We start from the raw sequence: 17,673 nt of genomic DNA on the forward strand, positions 1-17,673 counted from the left end.
AGAAATGGGAGACAGTACCCAGAAACAAGGCAGAGGTTGGCTGGGGTGGCACATGCTTGTTGCTGTGGCATCTGTAAGGCAGAGAAAGGTTGGAGGATGAATTCAAAGCCAGCCCCAGATATATAGTAAGTTGGAAGCAAGTCTGGGCTACACAAGATCCTGTCTCAAAAAAAAAAAAGGAAAGGAAAGGAGAGAAAACTGACTCCCAAAAGGCCTCTGACCTGTGATTGTGCACCATGGGAAGAGTACACGCAGTGCAAACACGCGCACACACATGCACTTACACGTGTACATGCTCACTCACACACACACACACACACAGAGGCACACGACACACTGTGTTATTGGCTGACTCCAGGCCACACACTTTTGTTGTTGCTCTGTTTTTAGCTTGTCTTTTCAGACAAGGTCTCACTATGAGGCACTGGGCGCCATGGAACCTGCTATGAAGAGCAAGCTGGCTCAATTTACAGGCCTTCTTCTGCCTGTGCTCTCCCTGCTGTGGACTGGGGTCAAAGCTGTGCATCTTTTCCTATTGTGTGTATGCACCTGTGCCATGTGCACATGTGTGGGGGTCAGAGGACCACTCGCAGGAATCAGTTCTTCCCTCTACCATGTGGGTCCTAGGGATTAAATTCAGGTTATCAGGTTTAGCAGCAAGTTCGTTTGTTTACGTGCTGAGCCATTTCACTGGCCCCTGGAAGTCTGTTTAAATGTTAAGCATCACTCCAGCAGATTCCAGGCATTCCCACCGCCCCCTTCTGCCCCCCCCCACCCCCGTAAATCTCTATGGAGAAATAAAGTGGAGGCAGGTGAATGCTACAGCAATGTGGTCCCAAGAGCTCTGAACCAGTCAGCACTGCAGTATCCACAGCCAGAGGAGAAACAACTGCGGCACAGCACACAGCCTCTGTCACTTCCTAAGACGCAGCCACTACAGTGTGAAAACACTGCCAAGAGTACATACAGACTTGGCAATTTGCTCTTGGTCCTAGACCCAAAAGCACTCAACAAAGAAACTCAAATCCCAGCAGACAAATGCACACAGACTGGCTCGCATTACAAGGCAGAAACACACCAAATGCTCATCAATGGATGAAGGGTTAAGTAAAATGTGGAATACCACTCAGCCGTGAAAAGGAAGGCTCCACAGGGACAGAACATGGGTAAAACCAGGAAACATGATGGGGCATTAGTCACCTGGCAAAGCAACAACCTAACATGTATGTAAAAGTCCTGGGTTCCATCCTCTAAAGTATAACCTGAAGGCAGTTGTATGTGCCATCCCAACACTGGGGCAGTGGAAGGAGGAGGATCAAGGACAATCTTCATTATGCAAGAAGTTTAATAAATAAATAAATTAAAAAAAAGAAGTTTAAGAACAGCCTAGTATGTATGACAAACAAAGAAACAGACAACAACACTGATATCCAGTGTGTGATCCCACTGACAAGAAATGTCAAGAACAAGCCAATCAGAAAGGCAGGAAGAAAAGCAGAAGCTGCCAGGGGCAGAGTGCTATGTCTTCCACAGCAATGGACAGGTTCTGGAATGAGCAGCTGTGAGGATTGCACAACAATGAACCACGACCCTCCAGAGAGCTGTCCACTTTCAAGTGGTAAATTTTACACGGCTTCACTTCAATAAGACAGAAGCATTCAGGCCATGCACTCCACATCCACAACGTTCTCTAAACCGTAGCTGACAGGCTGTCTCAGGGCGGTAAGGAGGGTGAGGAGACCCGAGCATCTCTGACCTTGGTCACAGCATTAGGCTCATGCCACAACCATACAAATGGCTTCCTGTGAGGCAATCACACCTTTGTAGACTGTTTGGGAAATCAGGCGATGCGAATCTGAAGATGGCCTGGGGTCCACAGATAAAGGTGCTTGCCACCAAACCTGACAACCCGACTGAATCCCCAGGACCTACTCGTGGCTGAAGCAGAAAACCTACTCCCACAAGACCTACAAGTTGTCCTGTGACTGCCACAACATGCAACACATACAACCAATAAAATGGAAAACAAAATCCCACAGAATAAAAAGACAGCCTTGCTAATGCACACATGTCATCGCAGCACTTTCAAGGTTGAGGCATGAGGATCCTGAGCTCGAGGTCAGCCTGGGACACAGCTAGAGATCCTGTTTCACTCAGCAAGAGCAGGGGTGGGAGCTGTTAGTGCAGCAGGGGCTCTAGGGTGGGGCCTGAAGCCACGCTCACCTGGCAGTTCAGGTCACTCTAAGAGTTAATTATAGAATGTTCCAGGTGATGCCTGGAGGGCGAGAGCAGTCTAGGTGAGAAACATGGGGACTCAAAGTGCAATTCTATACCTTAATCAAGTCACAAGCACTCACATGCCGACAGTCCTTCACTGCGTGTGGACTTTTAGTTAAAGGTGCCCTGTGGATACCACAGGGGTCCTGTACATAATATCACCTAATGATGGTGAGCTGGGTCAGTCCACTGTGTGACATTTAAAAAAGTGACAGAAAAGGCTAATGATGTTGCATTTGAAAAAAAAAAAAAAATCTGTCAAATGACACCTGACTGCACACTTCTTGTGGACCCACTAGTACCAATTAGGGTGTCTATGTGCCCACAAGCTCATCTGCACAACACATGCACGAGTACACACATAAAAGCATATGCCCTGTGCACCCAAGCCCCCACACCTTTGCACATACAAGCCTGCACACATTCATTCATGGGTCCATGTCCAACACCACAAAAATATGCCCATAGCCAGGCTCAGAGACCATCACCCCTCCTAGGGCATGTGTTCTGGGAGGTGACTCCTGGGTACAAGCCAACTTTAGACTGTCACCAGACTTCCTAACTTCCTAGATACAGATGACCAGAGGTTACACTGGTGCCTACCCACTATCCCTAACAGGGACCATCTCCCATGAGAGAAGCCAGCAGGGCCTGCTGATGGGGTGTGGCTAGTCCCTGGAGCACTGACACCTGTCCTGCCCAAAGCCCTTGACTAAGTCCCTCTGACCATGCTGTAGATGTAGGCTGAGCCATCTATGCCCAGTTCAGGCCCTTGCTTCAGAAACTGCCCTCTCAGAGGCAGGAATGAGTGAGGTTCGTGGGACAGCTAACAGGACCGGCTCAGCAAGCCCCATCTCAAACTGGAAGAAAGCTGATAAGGCTTCTTGCCCAAGATGCCTGATGCCCTGCCAGGCTGTGGGCAGAGGGGATGGAAGTCAGCTAACAACAGGTAAGGAGACTGTACCTTAGATAGCACCTCTTTCCATGTTGGACTGCCTGCTTCCTGGGAAATCCCTGTCATGGGATTGGCCTAGGGAGCCCCTGGCAACTTGTCATCCTCCCCAGGTGCATACTAATGCAAAGAGGAAAAATTATGCTTGAAGGGAGCACTATACCCACCTTCAAACCAGAGTCCAGCAGCCCACAGGTGCAAGTAGGGGGATTGCTTGAGCCTAGGGTTTCAAAACCAGTGAGAGTCTGGCTCAAAAAATAAACAAAACCTATACACACAAATAGACAGAGACACAAAGACACATTAAGAGACATCTAGCCAGTCAGTTGTGGTACGCGCCTTTGTTCTAGCACTCAGGAGGCAAAGGCAGGTGGATCTCTATGAGTTCAAGGCCAACCTGGTCTACAGAGCAAGTTCGAGGACAGAGAAACTCAGTCTCAAAAAACAAAAAAGACAGACAGACAGAGAGAAAGAGAGAGAGATCCAGGCCTCCACTGGGGGATCCTAGGAGGCAAGGACTCCTCCACCCCAAGCCATGTCCCCAGTCGCTTATGATGGATTCTAGACAGGAGCTCCACCTCTGAGCCATGCCCCCAGGCCCTCACGGGGCATTCTAGACAGGGGCTTTACTGCTGAGTCACAGTTTCAATAATTATAGCTTCATGACATCTTTCTCAAGGGGACTTGGTTTTCTGTGACTTCCGGTCCGGTACACCTACCTCATGCAGTGTTCAGAGTCTGGGACCCGGAAGCTCATCAAGCTGTGGCCCAACATCCTGTCTTAAGTGGATGTGAAACCCATACCCTGAGAATCCCCGGGTGTGTCTAGAAAGGATGCACACATGGAACCATGAGCCACTGTCTGTGTTCCCTGTGGAAAACAGCTTGGTTGCAGGGCAGGCTTGGACAGTAGGTCCTGAGAAACTATATTCTGTCTCGCCTTATTATTAATTTATTTCAAGAGTCACAGTCTGTGGCCTTAAACTCAAAGGAAATGCTACTGCCTCAGGACTACAAGTGTGAGCACCATGTCTGGTAATTCTCTCTTGCTAAGTGTTTTGTTTGTTTGTTTGTTTGTTTTGTTTTTTTTTATTTATTTAAGAAAAACATAAGAGGTTTACTGTGCAGTGCAGGCTGACCTGGAATTCCACTGTCTGCCTCAGCCTCTGGACTGCTGGAATCATAGACAGGTGCCACCATGCCAGCTTCTTAGCTCTTAAATACTGAAAAGCTAATGTGCTCGACCTCCTCAAGTACCAACCACCCCATTACGCTCCCCACCACACACACGTAAGCAGGGGGAAAAAGAAACAAGCCGTCAGAAGCAGTTTCTCAAAAATTAGTACAAAAACAATCCCCTTAGGGCTGGGGAGATGGCTCAGTGAACATGTGTCATGCAAAAAAGCAAGTCCTGATCCCAAAACCCCCATAAAAAGTTAAGGGTGGGCTGGGCAGTGGTGGCACATGCCTGGAATCCCTGCACTCAGGAGGCAGAAGCAAGTGGATCTCTGAGTTTGAGGCCAGCCTGGTCTACTGTGTAAGTTCCAGGACAGCCAGGGCTACACAGATAAACCCTGTCTAGGAAAAAAATAAAAAAATAAAAAGACAAAGCCAAGAGTGGTACTAAATGCATAACTCAGTGCTGGAAACGCAGACGGGAGGACTCCAGGCTCACTGGCCAGTCTGGCTAGCCAACTGTGTAGCTTCTGGTTCCATGAAAGACCCAGCCTCGAAAACTAAAGTGAAGCACAATTGAGGAAAACATCTGACATCGTCATCTGGCATCTACATACAAGTACCATACAAGTTGCTAATATGTATGTGAGTACACACATTCAAACACACACACACCAATCCTTTTGTCAAATCAAATCAACCTGGTAGATCATTCAAGGGGAGTCATCAGAAATAAAACTGGGTAGTAGAATGTGGACCTCCCACCCAACAGAATACTACTCAGCAACAAAACGGAATAAAGTTCAGGTCCATGCAATAGTGTGAAAAAACCTCAAAAACACCATGCTGCAGTCAAACTTCCTAGCTCATAATGCAATCCCAGCACTAGGGAGGCTGAGGCAGGAGGATTGCCACCAGTTTGAGGTCAGTCTAAGTACATAGTGAGTTTGGCCCCCTCCCAAAAAAAATTAGCCACAATGCTAAGGACAGGCAGCCAGACTAGAGAGGGCATGTGGTACATGAGTCGTCAATGAGAAACTCCCACTGCACAGAGGATGGCACATCAATGACACTAGTGCCTGTCCTGGGCTAGGAAGAGAATACCTATGGTAAAGGATTCCCTTTAAAGGATGTGGAATGGCACTCAAAGGAGATAATGTCCACACGTGTGCACATGCATGTACACATATGCTTGTAGCATACTGTGTCTCTGCTAACATCACAGCTAGCAGCATATAAATTGGAATGTTCCCATGAACTAAGACCAAGTCTCAATCTGCAGTCAAGACTGGTTCAGAGCACATGATCCTCCTCTAACCTCCTCAGTGTGCCGAGCACAGATGAGTGACCACACCTGGCCTGAGCATGCCTCCTAAAACCTGAAAGACAGTTGGCGAGAGGGCTTGGCCACTAGGACGTTCACTACCCAAAAATGAAGACTAAAGTTTGAATCCCCAAGCCTATGTGAAAAGCCAGGTGACACCTTTAATCCCAGCACACTGGAGGGAGAGGCAGGCGGAGGAGGCCAGCCTGGTAGTGAGTTTCAGGTCAGTCAGAGCTACAAACTAAGACCCTGTCTAAAACAAAACAAAACAAAAAAATTCAAGCCTGGCTGCATGTGGTGACCCAGCATCCGAGAGTGGTATAGACATAGGAGGAACCTGAGAGCGCAATGATCAGCCAGCCTTACCCAACAACAGCACGTCCTGTCTCAAAGGACAGAGGAGAGAGACAGCCTGCTCTGGGCTCCGCATGAATGAACACTTGCACACATGTAGCACATGAATTCAACACACACACACACACACACACACCTCCATGTGCACACCAAGCTTTTGTCAGCAATCCAGACTCAAAGAAGACACCAACTCTTGGCCCATGCAAGGACAACATGAGGCCCTAGTGTTGGGATTCGGCTGAACACAGGCAGCCACTCTTCAGGCTCCACACATGCCAAGTCTCCTGCGTGAAAAGCCAGGCTCAGAGCCACATTCTGGCAGCCACTTTGGAATTCACTAGAGAAGGCAGAATGGGGCCCCACAAAGAGCAGGGCGGCCGACTCATTTATATAAGGCCATAATTTGAAGCCACGTGTTTAGCGGGTGAAATCATTCCCCGGCTAAAAGAAGAAGGCTGGCTTTAGGGCAAGATGAGCTGAGCAGTGGGGGATCCACTACCCATGGTCCCTCTCTGTTCTCTATGGCCCTTAGTTTCCTTTTGTATTTGTATGTGTGTACATGTGTGTGTGTAGCACACTGCCCCCCCATAAAAACCAGGGTCTAGCTATGTAGACGGGGCTGGCCTGGAACAGCCCATTCTCCTTCCTCAACCTCTAGAGGGCTAAAACCACAGACATGCAGAACCACACTCTAGAGGGTTAGGATCACGGACATGCAGAACCACGCTCTAGAGGGACAGGACCACAGACATGCAGAACCACGCTCTAGAGGGAAAGGACCACGGACATGCAGAACCACGCTCTAGAGGGATAGGACCACGGACATGCAGAACCACACTCTAGAGGGCTAGGACCACAGACATGCAGAACCACACCCATTACTTAATTACTATTTGGAAGGATCTGAAATGCGCTGATGAATGGCTGAAACCAGCTGATCTGACAGTTGCAGAGATCAGAGCCGAGGAGCCACAGAACAGCCTTGTTCCAGTGTTGGTTCCAGCCCCAGACAGAAGACAGTACTATGCACAGGAGAGTTTGGGAGTTAAGAGAGTACCTCATGCTAGGCAGTGGCGGTAGCACTCGCCTCTAATCCCAGCACTCGGGAGGCAGAAGCAGGTGGATCTCTGTGAGTTTAGGCCAGTCTGGTCTACAGAGCAAGTTCCAGGACAGGCTCCAAAGCTACAAAGAGAAATCCTGTCTTGAAAAAAATGAGAGAGAGAGAGAGAGAGAGAGAGAGAGAGAGAGAGAGAGAGAGAGAGAACACACCTCATAGCTCAGTTTATAGGAGAGATGGTCCAGTGATAGGAAATAGGATCTCATAATAGAAACTCCCCCCTCCCCCAAGTGGAGATGGGTTGGGGCATGGTTCATGGGTGGAATCCCTGCCTAGAACCTCAGAGTAAAGGGCTGGGGGCAGGTAGGGTTCACTGATGGAACCTCTGCCTAGAATACCCCAGCAAATGGCTGCAGGCCTGGCCTAATGCTACAGCACTTGCCTACTATGCACAAGACCCTGGTTTCCATTCCCAACACTGCAAAGAATAATGAAAAATAATAGTGTAGGTGGCCCTAGAAATGTATCATGAGTTGACTGGACTCCAGCCAAAGTCCAGCATGGAATATTAGAAGAACTATAGGTGTCTTGTAGCCCAGACATTGCTGAAGGGCCACATTTCGGGTGCCCAAGGGCCACGGGGGCAAAGCAGAGGTCTGCAACTTCTACCTAGAGCTCTCAGTGAGCCAGCATGGAGGACACCATTGGCCAGGCTGGAAGTTGTCTGGACTGCTCGCTGGGATCCACACCCCCTGGGAACCTTGGAGTATGAGCTACTTGGGAAGGGAATCTCGACAGAACAAGAGGTGAGAAGATATCATAGGAAGACAGAACAATCCCTAAAAACAATGTCTGGCACTCTCAGAAGACACAGGGCTGACATGGACACACAGCACTTGAGTGATGTGGGAGTCTCCCCTGTATGCTGTGAATACACTCAACTTTTGGGGTTTTCTTTTCTTTTCAGCATTGGGAATGGAACCCAACACCTTGCACACACCAGGCAAACACTCTACTATCATAGAGCTAGAGCCCTGAGGCTGACCCCACAGGAGAGGCTGAGGCAAGGGGTCTAGAAGTTCACACCAGCAGGGCTACTCATCAAGACCCTGTCTCAAATAAGGACATAAAAAAGAACATACAAATTCAAGGGAGGCAGAGATGGAGACTGCTAGGATGTGACCTGAGCCATAGGCCACCCAAGCCCAAGATCCTGGAGGGAGCAGGAAGGAGCCTCCTGGAGCCTCTGAAGAAGACAGTCTCCTGGATTTGGGACTTTGGGCCTCCAGAACCCAAAAGTTTCATCCCTGCTGTTTTAAGCCACCTGGCTTGTGGCCACTCATGGCAATCTAGCATCCATACCTATGTGCCCAAGAGGAGACATGGGGTGTTCTACATGCAATGGTTCTGGGGTGCTGCCAGCAAGCCCTGGAGGTGGCTGGGGCCTTCTGTCTCTCCAGCTTGAACATGGTACGAAGGCCCTGTGGAGTCTCCCCTAACTCCACAACAGAACTCAGAACATGCCATTTTTCCTTTCTGGGGCCACTCTTGACATCTGAGGATCAGGTACCATGGAGAAGTATAAGCTGGGCCCCCCACTCTGTCACCCATTTCTCAAGGCATTCTCCCTGCCTGAGGTCTACCCGCTTATGTCCTGAAAAGCCAGTGTCTGTCTTTCTCTCTCAACAAGGTCTCGTGTAATCTGGCTGGCCTCCCACTCACCATGATCTTCCTTCCTGTCTGGTTGTCAAGGCATGTTTACATGATGCTATTGCATACCCTAGGAAGGCTCTCCAACAACTAAACTCCCATCCTGGTCTGCCTGTCTTCTTTGAAGCAGAGTTTCTGTAGCTCACGATGGTCTTGAACTATTGATCTTCCTATACCGTTTTCCCCAAAGCTGGAATGACAGGCTGTGTCCTCTTCCTCCAGTCAATGAACACCACTCCAGTGTCCCCGGGGTCTGGCATTGGGTTACTATCTTGAGAATGTGGCCATGAGGCAGGTGAATGACACTCAAGTAGAACAAAGGCACATTCCCACAGTCATTACACACCCTGGCATACCTAATCACTGATAAGCTCAGCACCAGTTTTAGCTGCAACTACTTGGATGGAATACTACTGGTATAGATGGAGCAGGGGCCTCAACACTGGTCTGCATCCTCCAGTGTCAGGACAACCACAGCAAAGAACGACTTGTCTCAAACACCTGAGGAGTGGAGAGACCCACAAACCCACATGTCATAGTGGATGTTTGGGATTGGGAGGTAGGAATGCAGGGAAGCAACCAGAGCTGGAGACAACTGGAAGGAGCCAGGCATACAAGGAGCATGGGGGCAAGTACCAAGTGAGGGCAGTGAGGGCAGAGGCCAGCTGTGGCTAGTTAGGAAACGGGTCCAGTACGGACGTGAGATGAGTCAAAGAAGGATGGTCAGATCCTGAGGCCCTACAAATGTGGGAAGGAGTTTAGACAGTCACATGTGTCCGATAGGGACACTGTGGGAACTGATGAGTCTGGACAAGCCAGGATCCCATGCAGTGGTCTCTGCAGGTGTCCGGGGAGCTTACAGTGGCAGATGTCAGACCTATGACAAGCAGGCAAGCTCTAGGTGCAGGTGGGAGGCAGGGCACAGGCCCTATAAGTGAGTAGGTTTGGGATCATCCCCCATGCCTCACAGGCTGCAAAATAAAGGCAAAGCACACTGGGAAGCAGACAGGTCCCATGCACAGAACAGACATCTCTGTGGACCTTTCTAGAATTTCCACAGACCACTGAACACTAGGTCCCAGAAGCAGAGCCACCTGAAAGACACCAACATCCTACCTGCTGCTTAAAGTTGGTGAGATAGCTAAGTCTTACTCTAGTCGCAGGGCCCCTGGGAGGGCAGGAAATCACTCAAACCCCGCCCCCACACATACACATTTGATTACTGAAACAGGGTCCTTCCATGGAGTCCACACTGGCCTTAGGCTCCTAACCCTCCTGCCTCAGAGTGACTGGGCTCACAACTTGTTTTGAAGTGCAGTTGACTTATAGTTTAGGAGGTAAGGCCAATTAAGGTTCTGTAGTTGGGGTCATCTAAGGCCCTGAGGGTGGTAGGGACCAAGTGTCAGGCTCTTGAGTGGGTTTCCCCAGCCTAACGGCTCTCTGTGTGGGAACTCCCCAGTGATGTCATACCATGGGACTCTCCATCTCACTGGCTATGTGGGTCTGGGCCTCAGGCTGGGAATGAAGTAGTCACTCAAAAAATACTGTCTCCTATATTTCGAAAGGTCAAGAATCCTCTGTGGGAAATGCCTGGGACCATAGCATTTTAGATTTTTGATATTTCTGGATTTTACAACATTTACAAATACAAAAAAAAAAAAAAGGCAGCTTGGCATACATGCCTGTGATCCCAATACTTGGGAAACTGAAGCAGAAGATTGCTACAAAGGAGATTGAAGACTGCAAGTTCCAGGCCAGCAGGCTAGCTCTCAAAAAAAAAAAAAAAAAAAAAAAAAAAAAGTCATGCTGATGATTCCACCCAACTATAAGCCAAAAAGCTTCTGCATCAACCCTGCCATTCATCAGTCAGCCCTGCAACACTTGCACTGGGTCTCTGTTGACGACAATCCATCTCATGATGCCGCATGAGGAATATTCTATCCATGGCATCACGTAAGTGGCTCAGAAAGTTCCAGGTTTGGGAGAATTTACGAGTTTGGATTTGGAAATGATCTTCTGCTGTGGCAGAGCCCTTGCCCAGCATGCGGGAACCCAGGTTTGGTTCCAACAGTGAGAACAAAATCCCAAATATTAAAAGAAACAAACTCCTGTCCAGTTTCCTCCAAAGTCCACAGGGACTCCACCTTCAGGACCCAGCAGGACCTCTGTGACCTGTGAGAAGGGATCTACCTGGGAGACCCAGCACCACAAGCCCTGCCCTTGTGTATACCTTTGGTGACACTCACCACCTAACCCACTGGAAACCTATCCACATGGGAGCTCGGTGGCACTCATGTCAGCAAACAAAGCCCAGGCCCTAGGGCCAGCATGGACAGGTAGTGTGGAAAGCATGTCTCTCAGGTACATCAGTGACTGCCACTGGGCTGACTGTCTTCAAGGAACAATGTCATCAGGAAGTATGGGTGTCACTGAATCCTCACAGACCAAGGCCGGAAGGCTGCTCAAGTCCCACAGTGCAGAACACCACCTGCTATAGAGAACAACTACCATCCCCAAACGTCACGGAGTGACTGCCACACAGTTCAGGGGTGCCCTGGAGTCTCAGGGGTACAGGAGAAGGTAGCTTGGCTCCTCCCCATGCCCACAAGACTCATGACAGATCCAGCAAAGGGACGTAAACACAGTAACCTCAAGAAATAACCACCTGCCTCGGTGGCCGAGTCTACACTCCACCTCCAACCTGTCTTTCCCTGCTAAGCCCATGAGGAAAGTCAGACCAAGTCCCCAGTGTACCAGGTGCCCACATTTCCTTTCCACAGTCATACCTACCTACCCCGATAAATTCCATCTCTGTGGACAAGGAGATCCTGTCACCTTCCCAAGCCAAGTCCAGGGACCCCAGCATCCTCACCAGGAAATGAGTGCCTGGGGAAGTTCCAGGGACCTAAGGACAGAGAGGGGAGTCCCTTACTGGCTTCACTCATTCAAGAACAGATGAAGGTGGCTCTGTGATGTGGGAGTGTCATATATCAATCTGTTGATTTCATTGGTTAAGCAATAAAGAAACTCCTTGGCCCTGATAGGTTAAAAGATAGGTGGGAGGAGTAAACAGAATAGGATGCTGGGAGGAAGAGGAGGTGAGGTCAGACCCGACAGCTCTGCTCTGGAGCAGAGACGCCATGCTCCGCTCTCCCGATAGCTCTGCTCTCTGAGGCACACACGATGAAGCTCTGACCCAAGATGGACATAGGTTAGAATCTTCCCAGTTAGCGCACCTTGGGGTGCTTACACGCATTATTAGAAATGGGCTAGTTCAAGTGCAAGAATTAGCCTAGAAGAGGCTAGATAGAAATGGGCCAAGCAGTCTTTAAAAGAATACAATTTGTGTGTTGTTATTTTGGGCATGAGCTAGCAGGCCGCCGGGGTGCTAGGGACACAGCCCCGCTGCTCCTTATTTCAACAGCTCTGACTCTGGGAAGGGTGACAGGAAGAACCCAGGTCTGGATGCTGACGTTGATGCACAGCCGTGGCCTTGCTGCTCAGGAAGCAACATTATTACCTCCAAGGTCTGGCTCCCTGGTCTCCATAAGAGCTTATTTATTTTGAATTATGTGTGTCTGTGCTGACTTATACTGTGTTTGCAGCGTTTGCAGAGGGCATCAGAGTCACCTAGGGCTGGAGTTACAGGTGACTGTGAGCTGCCCACAGTGGCTTGCTGGGAACATATTTCTGGTCCTCTGGAAAAGCAGCAAGCAATTGTAACCACTAAGCCATATCTCCAGCCTTCCCCATGGCTCTAGAAAGAAGTTTTCTGCCCCTGGACACTTTCACAGCTCCTGCCAAGGTGTGAACTTCTGACTACACAGACAAAACAGTTCCTGTTCCCCTCACTGTCCCCAAGGGCCCACTCCAAGCCTGGCTCCCAGTCAACACTCCATTCTCACTGAAAGATTCTGAAACCCTTCCAGAAGCTTCTTTAAACCAATTGTCTCAGACAGTAGCTGATCCATGATGGAGTAGCTTTGGGATGTTGTTCTCCATGACACAGAAATGATATGAATAGGGCATCCCACTTCATGCTGTTTGTAAATTTCACCTGGCCCCTTACCCAGCACTCACAGCCCCTTGCAAACCACAAAATAAAGCCAGCCAGGTGTAAGCCAGATGGTGGTGGCGCACACCTTTAATATCAGCACTCGGGAGGCAGAGGCAGGCGGATCTCTGTGAGTTGGAGGCCTGCCTGGTCTACAAGAGCTAGTTCCAGGACAGGTTCTAAAGCTGCAGAGAAACCCTGTCTTGAAAAACCAAAAGGCTAGGTGTGGTGGTTCAAAACCTGTCATCCTGCACTTGAGAGGCTGAGGTAGGAGGACTGGGAATTCAAGGCCAATTTGGGCAATCCCTCTCCGCAAAAGTCCCCAAAAATCACCAGCTCCTTCCAGACAGAATCCCAGCCTCTCTGGATTTACTGTGAACATAAGAGGGTAGAATCCAGAAAACTCCCTTACCAGGAGCTTTCCAGAGTTGACGTGGTCAACCAACTTACTCATTCCTTAAAGTGTTTATTCAACAGAGAAGGAACTGGATGAACACAGTGCGGGGGGATGATCTGTCTCCCCAAAGCCCTCTACTGGCTACAAACCAAGTTTGTCACTGATCCAGCATTAAGGGCCAAGACGCCCTCACCCTTTGTTCATGAGCTCAATTCTTAAAGCCTAGGATGCTTACTTTTACTTTTTGGTCATTGAAACTGTAGCTGTACAGCCCAAGTTGGTCTCAACTCAGGATCTTCCTTCCTGTCTCAGCATATCTGCTGGGACTGCACATGAGGCCACTCCAAGATCCCCACCCCTGCACTTTAAAGACAACTCCATCAGGAAACAAGGTTCTTTACAATGACGATTAAAATGAAGCGAGATCCCCAACATGGACTTTCATCTGTGTGGTTAGTGTCCTCCTAGTTAAGACACAGAGACAAGCTCAAAGAAAGATGACAGGAGACAAAGGGGAAAGATGGGGCCACCCATGAGCTTGGGGTAGATTACCATGAACCTCAGAGGAGGCGGCCATGCCTGTACGTGGTCTTGGACTCCTGGCCTTCAGAACCTCATGACGGCCTGTGGGTTGTCCATCTAGTCTGTGGCAGACGCAAGACTGCCAGAATTGGCTCTAGCTTGACTCCACCTCACACGTCCACACATGTGCGTATGACACCCTGCAGAGCCGGGATCTACATGAGTCAACTCTGCCAGCTTATTCATCACCGCACAATCCTCCAGGCTGAACCCCTGAATCACTTCTCAGGGATCCCTGACTAGGAAATGAGCAGATCCCTAGCTCATCGGCTGCATTTTTCCAACGTGCCTAATAGTGGAGGCTTTTACCAGCCAAAGTGGATAGCAGTACAGAGACAAGGCCCTTTGTTCTGTCCCTCTGGGAACCACGAGGGCAGAAGAGAAGGGCCTGTCTTGCTCTATCAGGAGGCCACGCCTGGGTCTGGCTGAATGGTGGGCCGGGCAGGGGCTGCCTGGCACAGCTGGGTTGGGAACCTCAAAGACACAAAGGCCTGGCAGGTGGGACATGGGGAGAGGTGCATATCTGAGAGAGGGTCACTAGCTGGATGAGCTCCAGAGTAGACGACCTTCCCCCACTGAAGTAAGCAGTTATGTCACGGTCATTGGTGAGAGGAGTCAAAAGGAACAGGCAGAAAGAGAGGGGACAGCAAAGAACAAAGACACAAACCCCAAAAGAACTTCAACAGTGTGGGAAAGGATGAGGACCTTGGGGGCCTGGGCCGTGGAGGAGATAATGCCATTTATCAGAGGCATGGCAATCAGACAACCTTTGATACTGGAGTCTGGTATAGCTAATCTTGCAAGAAAAGTGACAGTTTGTTCCCAGATGGGGACAGAGTCTCCAGAAACTCAGGTCAGTGGTGATACAATGGCAAGAGAGACAATGGCCCTGCTGTGCCTGTCAGGCTGCCTCATGGGGCCCACCTGCCTTGGTTCCTTCAGGATATCCCTCCTCCCACCCAGCAGCTAGCAGAATTAGCATCCAAGGTCTCCCCACCTCTCCCCCAAATGCCCGGGAGAAGCACTGAGGCCAGGAGGGGCTGTAGCCATAATTTCACACACAGCATCTATTCTCACCTTGGGTGCATTCCATGCGGCTCACTCCACATGACACAACCTGTCATCATCTCTAGTCATCACCCTCATGATAATGTGAGCCAAGGATGCTACAGCATCACAGGGTAGACAAGGTGGCCCTGCAGCCAAAGAATGACCCCATACCAAATATCACAACAGTCTGACAGCCACATCTGAATTAAGGGCTATTGTAGAAGGTTGAGGATCAAGGACTTGTTGGCTTTCTGTTCTCTTGTGGTGCTGGAGATGCCTAGGCCTTGAATGTGCTGAGAGCTGGAGCATGAACCTAGACTGTCAGCCATGTTCCCTGGTTCTACAGAGTCTAGGGATCCAGCTCCAAAGCTAGCACTACTTTGAGAGAACAAAGACCCTCTCTTGGTGGCTAAATGGAATAGACAGCTGAGACAAACAAAAGCAGGGGCCAGCAAGTGTGCCAAATAGCAGAGACCCCATTGCAACTGGGTCTCTGCTCCAGTCATTGCGGTTCATCACTAACATGACTTCCCAGGTGTGGCTGGGATCAGCCACCTCTTCGGAGGATATATAATGCACTCCCCTCATCCTAAACCTCCATCTCCAATTCTGCCCCTTTGATAACCCATGCCGCCTGTCACTCTGCGCACCTGCCCGATGGGAATATCATTTTTTTCTATGAAAAGGGACAGTAGTTGTCCCTGAGGCACAAGGAGGTCTCAGCTCTGCTCTCAGGAGGCAGCCAAGAAATAGGCACAAACAGGTCTTTCTGGATTGGACTTTGGACCCACCCAGCACATGCTACTTCAGAGAGTTGAGGGAAGGGGAGCCACCTTGTCAGGAGGGGAGTTAAACCAGGAGTCCTGAGTCCCCAAATGACCCACATGGTCACCAGCTAGACTTGAGAGAGGGTTTTACCCAACCAGGAGGTCAAAGCCACAGCTTTGTGCAAGAAGCACACTGGATACCTGGCTAGGGGTATGGCTCCATGGTGGAACACTTACCCAGCATGTACGTGTAAGGCTCTAAGTTCCATGCCCAGGATTGCAATGCAGAAGACAGAGGAAAGTCGGGGCTGCATAAAACCAAAGGGTATGTACCAGAAACACGAAAGTTAGTAAGTGGGGTCAGCTCTTGAAAAAAGCTAACACAGACCAACCCAGTTACTTTGCAGAGGAGGACACCAGACACAGGTCACTTCTTCCAGGAGACCCCCATGCAGTCACATGCTCTGAGTGCACAGTGGAAACAACATGGCCTTGGCATAAGAAGATTCAGGTCCTCCCTGGGGTCTCCAGACCCAAGCAGTCTTTGACATTGCAAGAGGCATGACTGAGCAGTGTGCCCTAGGGCAGGCTAAGATGAGAGCTTTCTTACAGAACATTCCAGAAGTGAATAGGGCAGTCATGTCTCTGAGACTTTCTTTATATCCAGATTTGTGTACCAAATGGAACTCTAAACCTGGTTTTCTTCGGCAAGCACACAGCAGATAGGGAATCCTAGCAATGGGGAGGGAAAGAAGAAAGTCATGCCATCCAAAACTAGGCAGTTCCAGGCCCTTGTAGGAGCAGATGGGCCTTTGACAACTTTTCAGTTGTCCATGTCACCTCCGGTCATTCCTGGACATCTAGGTTCTGGAGTCTAAGACCAGACAATACTCAGGGAAAGAAGGAGCTGTAACATGAGGGGCTGCATCCGAGCCAAAGAGGCAGATAGGCCTCCCCTCAAAAGCCCTGGGGCTAGGAGACCCCAGAAAAAGAACGGAGGGCTTGCTGGCAGCTATGCTTCCCTGGTGCTTAGCTCACAACCACAGCCGGGGGACACATTTCCTGTATGTCGGGTTTTACCCATTTAAGTCCAAGGATGCAACTCTCTTGAGAGGGTGGCTTCCACCCTACCCGGCTCCCGGCCATTTGGAGCGTTAGCACTTCTCCCTAGCTCCCCTAGAACCCGGCTAGTCCTTTCTGGAGCGGAAAGTGATGCGCTTTCCAAGGGCAGAGACAGACAGACCCAGAGGGCGCTGGGACTCGCCCCTGCGGATCACCCAGCTGTCGGGGTGTGAAGTCAGGAAGAAGATGAATCAAGAAGGGGAAGGCGGGGGCGAGCCTCCAGAGGCTGCACCCCGTCATCTCCCGGGCCGCTGGAACCCTTTCCTCCTCCTCCCCCCACCTCAGGCTTTCTGAGGAGCTGTTCTTGCATGGCTTTCCAGGCCCATCTTTTGCACGCTCCACTCCCAATAGCGGGCTGCCAAGGACCTTGTCCCGTTCTCTGAGCGCCGGGCACACCTCGGCGACACCCGAGAGCTAAGACCGCGCTTTAGACGCCTCTTTCCCCAGCTCGGGCCCTCAGCTCCGCCTTCCTGGCCTCCTCGATTTCCTGAGACCCCCACCCCCCTCAGTTGCCACCTCAGCCACGTCCTCTTCGCAGCCGCCACTCAAAGGCGCCATCGAGCCCCGTAAGCGGGCCAGCCTCGCCCCCATCAGTCTCCCCGCGACCCCCAGGCCGCGTCCCACCCTCGCTCCCCGGGACACCAGCACCAACCCCGGCTCGGGTCTCCGGTCAGGAGAACTGCTGCGAGAACTCACCTGAATCTCGGCAGCCGCGCGCCGCCGGTCCTCGGCCGGCTCCCTGCCCGGACGCCCGCCAGCACGCCCGCTGCTCCAGGCCGCCCCGCCCCGCCTTGCCGCGCCGCGCCTTGCCCGCTGCTCCCCCCTCCCCCCCGCACCGCGCGCTCCCACTT

General features: G+C 50.6%; 1 protein-coding gene across 9 annotated transcripts in view; it reads right to left on the minus strand.

Moving 5' to 3' along the window:
• Positions 1-17,657, minus strand: part of Myo9b (myosin IXB) — an 85,564-nt gene extending 67,907 nt beyond the window's left edge. For 6 of the 9 annotated variants that reach the window (XM_050128384.1, XM_050128382.1, XM_050128381.1 and 3 more), the window contains exon 1: positions 17,519-17,657. The gene's annotated coding sequence lies outside the window, so the exon portion shown is untranslated. Of the gene's footprint in view, positions 1-15,937; positions 16,009-17,518 lie in introns of all 9 variants that reach the window. The other 3 variants (XM_050128385.1, XM_050128383.1, XM_050128380.1) reach the window with 2 other exon arrangements.
• Positions 17,658-17,673: the final 16 nt, after the last annotated feature.

The sequence above is a fragment of the Alexandromys fortis genome, unplaced genomic scaffold, assembly GCF_014885135.2.
Source record: "Alexandromys fortis isolate MF-2015 unplaced genomic scaffold, M_Fortis_MF-2015_v1.1 scaffold_296, whole genome shotgun sequence".
Lineage (NCBI taxonomy): Eukaryota > Metazoa > Chordata > Mammalia > Rodentia > Cricetidae > Alexandromys > Alexandromys fortis.